The sequence below is a fragment of the Trematomus bernacchii genome, unplaced genomic scaffold (genome assembly GCF_902827165.1).
Source record: "Trematomus bernacchii unplaced genomic scaffold, fTreBer1.1, whole genome shotgun sequence".
Classification (NCBI taxonomy): Eukaryota; Metazoa; Chordata; class Actinopteri; order Perciformes; family Nototheniidae; genus Trematomus; species Trematomus bernacchii.
Genome location: NW_022987342.1, coordinates 3,224,317 through 3,233,134, shown reverse-complemented (window position 1 = coordinate 3,233,134; position 8,818 = coordinate 3,224,317).

Here is an 8,818-nt window from a genome sequence, read left to right as displayed (position 1 = left end):
AACTGTGAATGTCTTTCATTTTATTTAAAATGAAATAAAATTACATAAAACATTTTCCATAAAAAAGTTGATTCAAGAACAAATCAGTACTTTTCTTATATGACTATTATTGCTAAATTTGAAAGGTCTTTACCAGCTTTGGAATTATATATATATATATATATAGCACCTTCTGCCATCCCATCTCTACTGACATATGGATCTTAACAAAGATCCGCTATACATTAGTACCAGATATACTGTACACGGACATTTTAGTGAACCAGACCAGCTGTTTCCGCCGGGTCTTCGCTTCCCGGGCATCACGTTGTTTACAAGTGTGTTCAGATGCTAAATGACAAGTGCAAGTGACAATTGTTGTCGTCTTCTCTGTGAACGTTTTTTTCTCCGTTATTTTGCCATTTTCAGATTTAAATTTCGAGCGGAAAGCTAACCAGGAAGTAATAATTACTTAAGCGGAGAACGGAGAAAGTAAACGTTACAGCAGGCATAACAACAGCCGGTGTTTATTTTATTATAATATATATCATTTGTTTTAAAGCTCAATATATAGTTCTATCCGTGACATATGGATCTTAACAAAGATCCGCTATACATTAGTACCAGATATACTGTACACGGACATTTTAGTGAACCAGACCAGCTGTTTCCGCCGGGTCTTCGCTTCCCGGGCATCACGTTGTTTACAAGTGTGTTCAGATGCTAAATAAAAGTTTAGCTTGTACTTTTGATACCCCGCCTCTCGGCACCACAACATCCAGTTTACTGTATTTCACATGAGTGATGTCGAACATTGAAAAGTCCTTATAAAATCTCTGTTATTAGATCAGTACTTTTCTTATATGACTATTATTGACTTGAACACTGAGAATGTATTTATTAACTTCAGACATTTGAAATATTTGAAATCAGATGAAAACAAACTGTAACGGACCCTGCCGTGTTATCTATGATTACTATGCCTTACTGTACATTCATAATTTCAGCCGGAGGTAGGTGGTAGGCGTTGCGGAGGAGCAGATTGCGAGTGAGGTGCCTGTTCTAAACGAACTATTCCAGCTGTTATAAAGCATTAAATAAAAAGTAAGCAAGGAATACAGAATGTTTCGTTACGTAACTTTGTTGAGAATGTGGCCATGTACATGTAATACATGGGATCATTTGCAGCGACTTGGTCATTGTGGGGAAAAATAACACCCATCCTGATCGTTTCAATGAAGTTGAATACAGAATATTCATATTTGTCAGTGATTTCATGTCAATTCGGCGAACATAAACATCAATGATGATGATTAAATTAGGATTAAAAATCGGGAGAGCCGGCTCGTTCGTTTTTTCCGACTAAACAACATCTATTATTTAGAAGTTGATTTCACATGACTCCAGTGTGGAACCCCACTGCACCCCCTGGTGGATCAATGATCCATTGCAGCTGGCTTCACAATAATTAAATGTATTTATCATGGGGGCGGTATCAAGTCTGACTGGGGGCCGGCCGGCCATCACGGAACGTGCATGAACCGATCACGACCCTCGCACTTTAAACTGTCCAAAATAAGACGCTTCATCTGTACATTGGCAGAAGTGAGTTAACACCGGCATTCCACTGCTGGTAAGATGGCTGTCCCATTGTGCCATAGGTGAACATTTCTCTTGGACGTGCTGTCCGTTGAGATCTTCTGACTGTCTCCGCCTCCACTTGATGTCCATCCTCATCCGCTACCATTCCTTCCATATGTCTGTCCTGTGCTTCTTCCTCCACTGCAACATCCTCAGCAGCTCCCTCCTGTGTCGGTGGTGGATTTTCCTCCTGAGCGTATGTTTCCTCTGTTGCGGCTTTCACACCAGCGCTTTTCCCTTTCTAGCTCCTAGCTAGAGCTTTTCTGGTTCAGCTCCGGTTTCCCTTTTCTGCTCCCGCTCTGTTCACACCGCCCAGAGCTGCCGCTGCGTCATGATGTCACCGTTTACATCGCTGATTTTCTCCCCAACGGAGCTCACAACAACAACAACGGGGGACTGCGTCGGGTCGATGATCGTGTTGCTTTTAATCATACGAAGCCAGATTAAATTAAATAACGACTGTTATTGATCATTGTGGAGAGCAGGCAGACGTTTTGTTTGTTATTATAGCAGCTATCGGATGGAATTAATACATGGGCTGTACAGGTTGTCATGTCCGACTATCACAAGTAGAATCATAATGAAAAATACGCCGGTAAAATGTGCCTGTAGAAAACGGCTTAGCAAGTAGTCAGTTTAGCTTCGGTTGCTATTCTAACATGAAGTAAAAAGATATGATTCTACACTGTATTGAAGTAAACATGTATTATTTTGAATTGTATTTTAGTGAACATGTATTGTTTGAACTGTTTTAAGTAATCACAACGGTTTTGGGTAATCACATATATAGAAATGATATTCTCACTTTCAACTCACTGACCCAGAGATCCTGTTTCACACACACACAGCTCCTTTCCACCAGAGCACACACACATGTTCTTTTCAAGGTTCTTTCTGGGTATCAGTATGTTCTTTCTGGGCTCATTATATCTATGTACAATGTTTAATTGTCTGAGAGTAACAGTTTATCTGAAATATTCGTTGGGAAAATAAGGGAGTGAATACCGGGGCAGAGATAAGATTGACTTTGACCTTGTGGAACTTTAGAATCTCACGTTCTGGTTAGAACTCTGATTCGCTGTATTGGATCCGGCCAGAGGTGGATCCAACCAGTAAGGACACCTGGGGGAGTGAGCAGCTCACACAGCTCCTCCCCACGGACTCTCTGATTCTCTTGGGAGTAAAATGGGAAGGAAGAGTCGAGACATCTCCGCCCCAAAATATGGATATGAATACTGTTGTTTTTGTATGTAAAAATACTTCTGGTTTGCTGAAAGCTGGTCTAGAGACGGTAAACCGCATCACAAACCTGGAGTCCATACTTCTCGTTTTCTGAAAGCTGGTCTGTCTACCTGTAAACCGCATCACAAGCCTGAAGTCCGGAGTACTCTGTCAAACTAGTATACGTGTTTTGTTTCCTACCAGTAAACTCAGATAATTGTTATAACTTTTGATTCCGGTGTTTTCAATTCCTTTCTTTATTAAATAGAGATCAGCCTCATCCAACGAACGGCGCGTAGCAGAGGGGGTGGCTATCAGCCACCACAATAGGTGTTCTGCTCCAACAGGGGGGTGTGTGTGGTGGTCAATGTAATAACGTAACCAGATGAGTGATTACAGCACCCGGTATCATTTTACACACAAATGTATCATACAGATGCAGGACTTACACACGCCTGTTATCTAACGAACCGACAGGTCCGCACGCACTCTCCAGCCTAAACTCTAATAAGCATTCATTCAACTAAATCAGGAGACCTTTAACGTTTTACGTCCGATTCGCTCCTTTTTTCCTCGCTGTACACAGCTCCAGTTTGGGCATTGGCCTGTCATCAGATTTAATTTTTAGTTGCTGCTGTAGCGGAAGTTTAGTACAATTATTTTTGATTAAATACTCCAAATCTCCATCCTCCATAACTGCACTTGCTTCAGTTGCTTGCTACTTTCTAACGGCGGTGAGAGTGGTGCAGTGACGCTATCTATCGATTAGATTTATGATTCGAAAATTATAAAAGTAGGGTAGACATGTGGATATTATCCGGCTGAACAAAACGTGCATTTATCTAACAGGTTCGTTTTCCACAGACCTTATTTCCAGCTATTTTCCAAAATCCTATGGAGAAATCCCATTTTTGTCGAGGGAACCCGAGCGCAGCATACTTCCGGGTTTTAGGACGCGTCACTGCACCACTAAGTTGATGCGATTTGATTGGATTGTGAGGCAAGGGAAGCCAGCCGTCTCTGGCTTTCCTTGGCATGGCCCTGACTAATCACAGGTTGGCAGGAGCATGACGTGAGCCTCGTCTGATTGGTCAATCCCTCCATTTTTTTTCACCAAGGGAAGCCAATTTCGGCTGGCCTCCTCTCGCAACAGTGAGTGCAATCTACTGTTTCACCATAACATCTAGAGGGGCGCTGTTTCACTCTTTGTAAAATACTCAATGAGAATGGGGGAGAGATGGGCCGGCAGCAACACACAGCAAAGAAGAATTACCGAAACTAAGTGTTTTTATTTATTTATTAAAATTATAACTACAATCCGAAAAAACAGGGGAAGCCTGGCTTCCCTTGGCCTCCAGGAGAAAACGCCACTGTTACAATGACTTCCGTTTCATTACAATGACTTCCGTTATAGCAAGAATCCCCCTCACACACATAGGTGAAACACATGCACATTCCCTACTGAGAACCTTTCAGAAAAATGTTTTCAGGAGTGTGTGTGTGTGTAAGGTTTTCAGTAGTGAATTTGAGAGTATTTCAGTAGTATGTGTGTGAGGTTAATTTTCAGTTGCGTGTGTGTGAGGTTTAATTTTCAGTTGTATATGCGAGGTGTTCACTAGTGAATGTGAGAGTATTTCAATAGTGTGTGTGTGTGTGAGGTTCATTTTCAGTTGTGTGTGTGTGAGTTTACTTTTCAGTAGTAAGTGTGAGGTTTAATTTTCAGTTGTGCGTGTGTGAGGTGTTCACTAGTGAATGTGAGAGTATTTCAATAGTGTGTGCGTGTGGTTAATTTTCAGTTGTGTGTGTGTGAGGTTTAATTTTCAGTTGTGTGTGTGTGTGAGGTGTTCACTAGTGAATGTGAGAGTATTTCAGTAGTGTGTGTGCGAGGTTAGTTTGAATGTTGGCCTACACAGCCCCTCATATCCATGGACCCGGCAGATACTGTCTAAATGCTGCGGTGATGAAACGCCATATCATGTTCAAAACCACATCAAGGATTATTTCTGAAACAGTATGGGGCTCAAATGCTTTTTCTCTTGCCGGTTTACCACAAGGTGGGTTCCTTTTTATTTCCTGCTTCTTACACATACTCTCTCCAGTACAGCTTAGCTCTGAGTGTTAGCGATGCTTGCTAATGTAAACAAAGACCATATTACGTCAAAAACACGTCGGGCATTGATTCTGATAGCAACGTTTCTGATAGGGCCGTGGGTCCACAAATCTGGATCAGCTCCGTTGTACACCCGTTTTTAGAGATTTGCGCACGGAGGAAAATATATAAGGTTTTATTTTCTGACACTTTGTGAGTTCCCTGACACACCGGGGACACATATTTATGTATAAAAGACATCAAAAAGTGCATTTTGCATGATAGGTCCCCTTTAAGTAGTTGAGACCAATCAACAGGTTTTTGTATAACACATCAACATTCACTGTGTGAGACCTGGACACGCTGTTGGCTATGTCATCAGGAGCAATTTGGATTTGAGTATCTTGTTCAAGGACACTTCATCATGTTGCCTGCCAACTTTTGGATTGGTGTATGAAAAACCTACCTCCTGTCTTTATTTTATCCTTGGTTTTGTTCTGTTCTGATAAGTTTTACGTTGCCTGCACAAACCTTGAACAAGTTATTTCTCAAGCTTCTGTTGTCTTCAGTCCATTGAATGGGTCCACCTGCTCCACTCTTAAGGATGGTGTGCAAAATGTGTCGGGTGACTATTTGAAATTGAATGTTCATCTTGACCTTTGAAGACTAAAATAAATCCTTTACCTTTAAATTGAGAATACAGACTTCTGACACACATTTTAATAAATAAGTGAGGAAGCATAACGTTCACAAGAGCTTTAAAAAGCTAAAGTATGTCAACTATGTGAATCATATGCTTTGTCCTGAACCGATCATAAGTCTGGTTAAATTTGTACGTACATTCTTCCCGATTTAAAAAAAAACCCAGAATATGGTCATGTGTCATAGGAGAATGGTACTAACCACGTCGTAGATAAAAAAACAATACAACAAATTAGGTTGTTGGTCCATACCATCCAGAACCATTTCACCATTTCAATAGAGAGCTCTTCCAACCTGGCATTGCTTTATATAAAGTTTGGTGAGGATTATTAATCAAAACAATTGTTTAAGGGAAAGATCATGATTCAAAGTTAAATGTACAGACTAAAATAACAAGTTAAGCGAACCTTTGTCATTTTAATAACCACCTGGTTAGGTTTATGGTTTAGTAAGTTCCTTTCCTAACCCTTCTTTTAGACAATAATTAATATTTCACCCATTTTTAAGCCCAGTACTTTATAGTTTTTATTATTTGAGGACATTTTCAGATTAGATGTGGCTCTTCTTCCTTTATTATTATAAGAAAGACAGATTCTGAGGCCTGAGGATTCTTCTCAGCTGAAGTAGAGTTGGATGAAAAATGCTTTGGTAATTTCTTGCTTGGTGTAGAATAAGTTTGAATATTGAAACCTAAGGGAATTGGAACCTCCCACTAAGTACAAGCAGTGGTTATAGCCACGGAAGGTAAGCCTACTGGGATTACCAACGCATGGATAAGTAATTGATGGATTTAAGATAGAACACTGCAGTTCAGTTCTCACTCACCATTTTTCCTTTATTCTGTTGAAAGGACATGTCAGTCTGTTTTCAAAGTCCATCTCTACTATCAGCCTCCTAGGTTCCCTCTATTATAAAGAACCCTCCATTGGTATTAATCCACCACAACACCCTCCTGTGATCATCATGGAATTCCTCTTCTGACCCAGGCTCTCTTTATGCCTATATGCCTGTAATGTTGATCTCATAGGTCTCTTTGGGGATCTTCACACACAGGCACAGAAAAAAGATTCCTCCTACCTCCAACCCTTGGGAATTACCATGAGGTCACATACAAGGGAATGAGTTCTTCAAACCCTATCTACATCTGAAGACACATCTACAATGGTCTCAGTACATGTTTGATCTAAATCTGATGTTTTATTCAGAGTTATCCAGGTGGCACTAACCCACACTAATAACATGTTCTATTTCATCACATTTCGAACATATTGCTCATGGTAGCCAGAGAATGCCTTGCAGAGGGTGCCTGAAAACTTTGTTGAATGATTCACCTGAATTGGTATAAAACCAGGCAGTGCTGATTTTTTAAATTACTGAAATAATTTGGTTTACTAATTCCTTCTGACCTGTCGTTTTGCTGTACTTAATCTGGCCCACGGTACACATTCAAAGCATTTCTACCACTGTGGGTGTGCTGTCCAATGCCAGCTGCCTACTTATAACAGCAGGAGGGCAAACAAGTACAATACGTATAAGCATGCAAATAGATCGATAGATTGATAGATGTGAAACCCCCTCACAAAATATGAATCTATCTATTTGTGTATCCATTCAAACAGCCAACATTTGTTTGGGACTAGAACTAGAGGGTGGAGCTAAGCTTAACAGCCCAATGCTAAATAGGGCATTTGTATGCAACAAAAACATTAGAATAAACTTTCATGGACTGAAAACAAACTGTGAAATGGTTTAAGTTTTAGGATTAAAACACAGACAACATTCACACTGGACAACACCTTTTGTTTTTGTAATTTTTACTTTAAATGAGGCCATTATTTTTTCAAAATGGACATGATGTGGTATCGGCGACAAGTTATTTGGGTCATTTTGTCATGGACTTTTTTTCTTTCTTTTTAATCTATCTAGTTTACCAAAGGCATGAACTGCTGATAATAACACAAGCAGATCACTATGCCTTGTTATGATGAAGGTTCAACTGGCAGCACACGTTTTTTATGTTTAGATAAACTAACTGCTAACTGCTGCTAGCTGGTAACTGCACAGACATAAGTGTTATGAATATTCCTTAAAAAGGAACAATATAGAGAGCAAAATAAAATGTTTAACTCTTCCATAAGATAGCCTTGTGTGCCCTATGAGCAGATCATTCAAATATTGTTGTCTAATATACAGGCTAACTCAAATATCAACACTGCTGAAACAGTTAAGCTCTTTTAAATCGACAGCCATTGGAAAAGCAGTCAGTGGTTAATTCACTTTGTAGCTTTGGTGTCGGATGAGTAATCACCATTGGAGAACAAAATGACTGCCAGTATGCAGTAGACTTGCCTGATATTCCCCAAAGCATTTAGGCTCATAATATGATCTCAGTTTCATTGTACTCTAAGGCATTGCTCCAAGGTGAACATTGTTCAACAGTATGATGCCATTTGAGACAGAAGCCTTGATCAATAAGTGTGCAGTGCTTTTGGTTGTTAATTTTTACGAGGATAGCCTGTGCTAAGAGAGCAATGTCAGAGACATGATGAGTTTTTGATAATGTCAGTTTGGTGTCTCGCTGATGCAGCAGTAACCAATCTCCACATCAAATTGCACCCTTGAGGGTTACAGTGTAAAACTGAAAAACAGCATTAGAGAGAGGAAGGAAAGTAAGCAAGGCAGGAAGAGGGTTGCTAGAACACAACACTGAAAAAAGATAGAAATCAGCTGCATGTGATTGGGTTTCGGATTTTTATTTTTGACAAGATTCAGAGACACTGTGATCATTCAAAGCAGTGGTTTTCACCAAGATCTGATGTATTATGCATAAATATAGTATAATATAGTGTTTTTTGGCATCTTTGTTTTATTTGTATAACCCTCCTCTTCATGTTTTCTTCATACTGTAGATACTCACTGCATGAAACAATACCAACAAATAGACCGGTAAATGTGTATGCATGGGAGGCGAATCTGGGAGACATGAAAAATAAAAACCAGATGGGAGGTTGTTGCGTCATTTGTATTTGGGTTTAAAGAGTTTATCCCAGCGTACAGTAGCTTCTAACCATATGTTTGGAAGACCAAAGACTATGTGTAGGGAATGGAGTGCTTACTTATTCAGTTTGTCTTAGTTTTGAACTTTAAAAGTATTCTAAAGATTCAGCATCAGGGCATTTGAGTTGA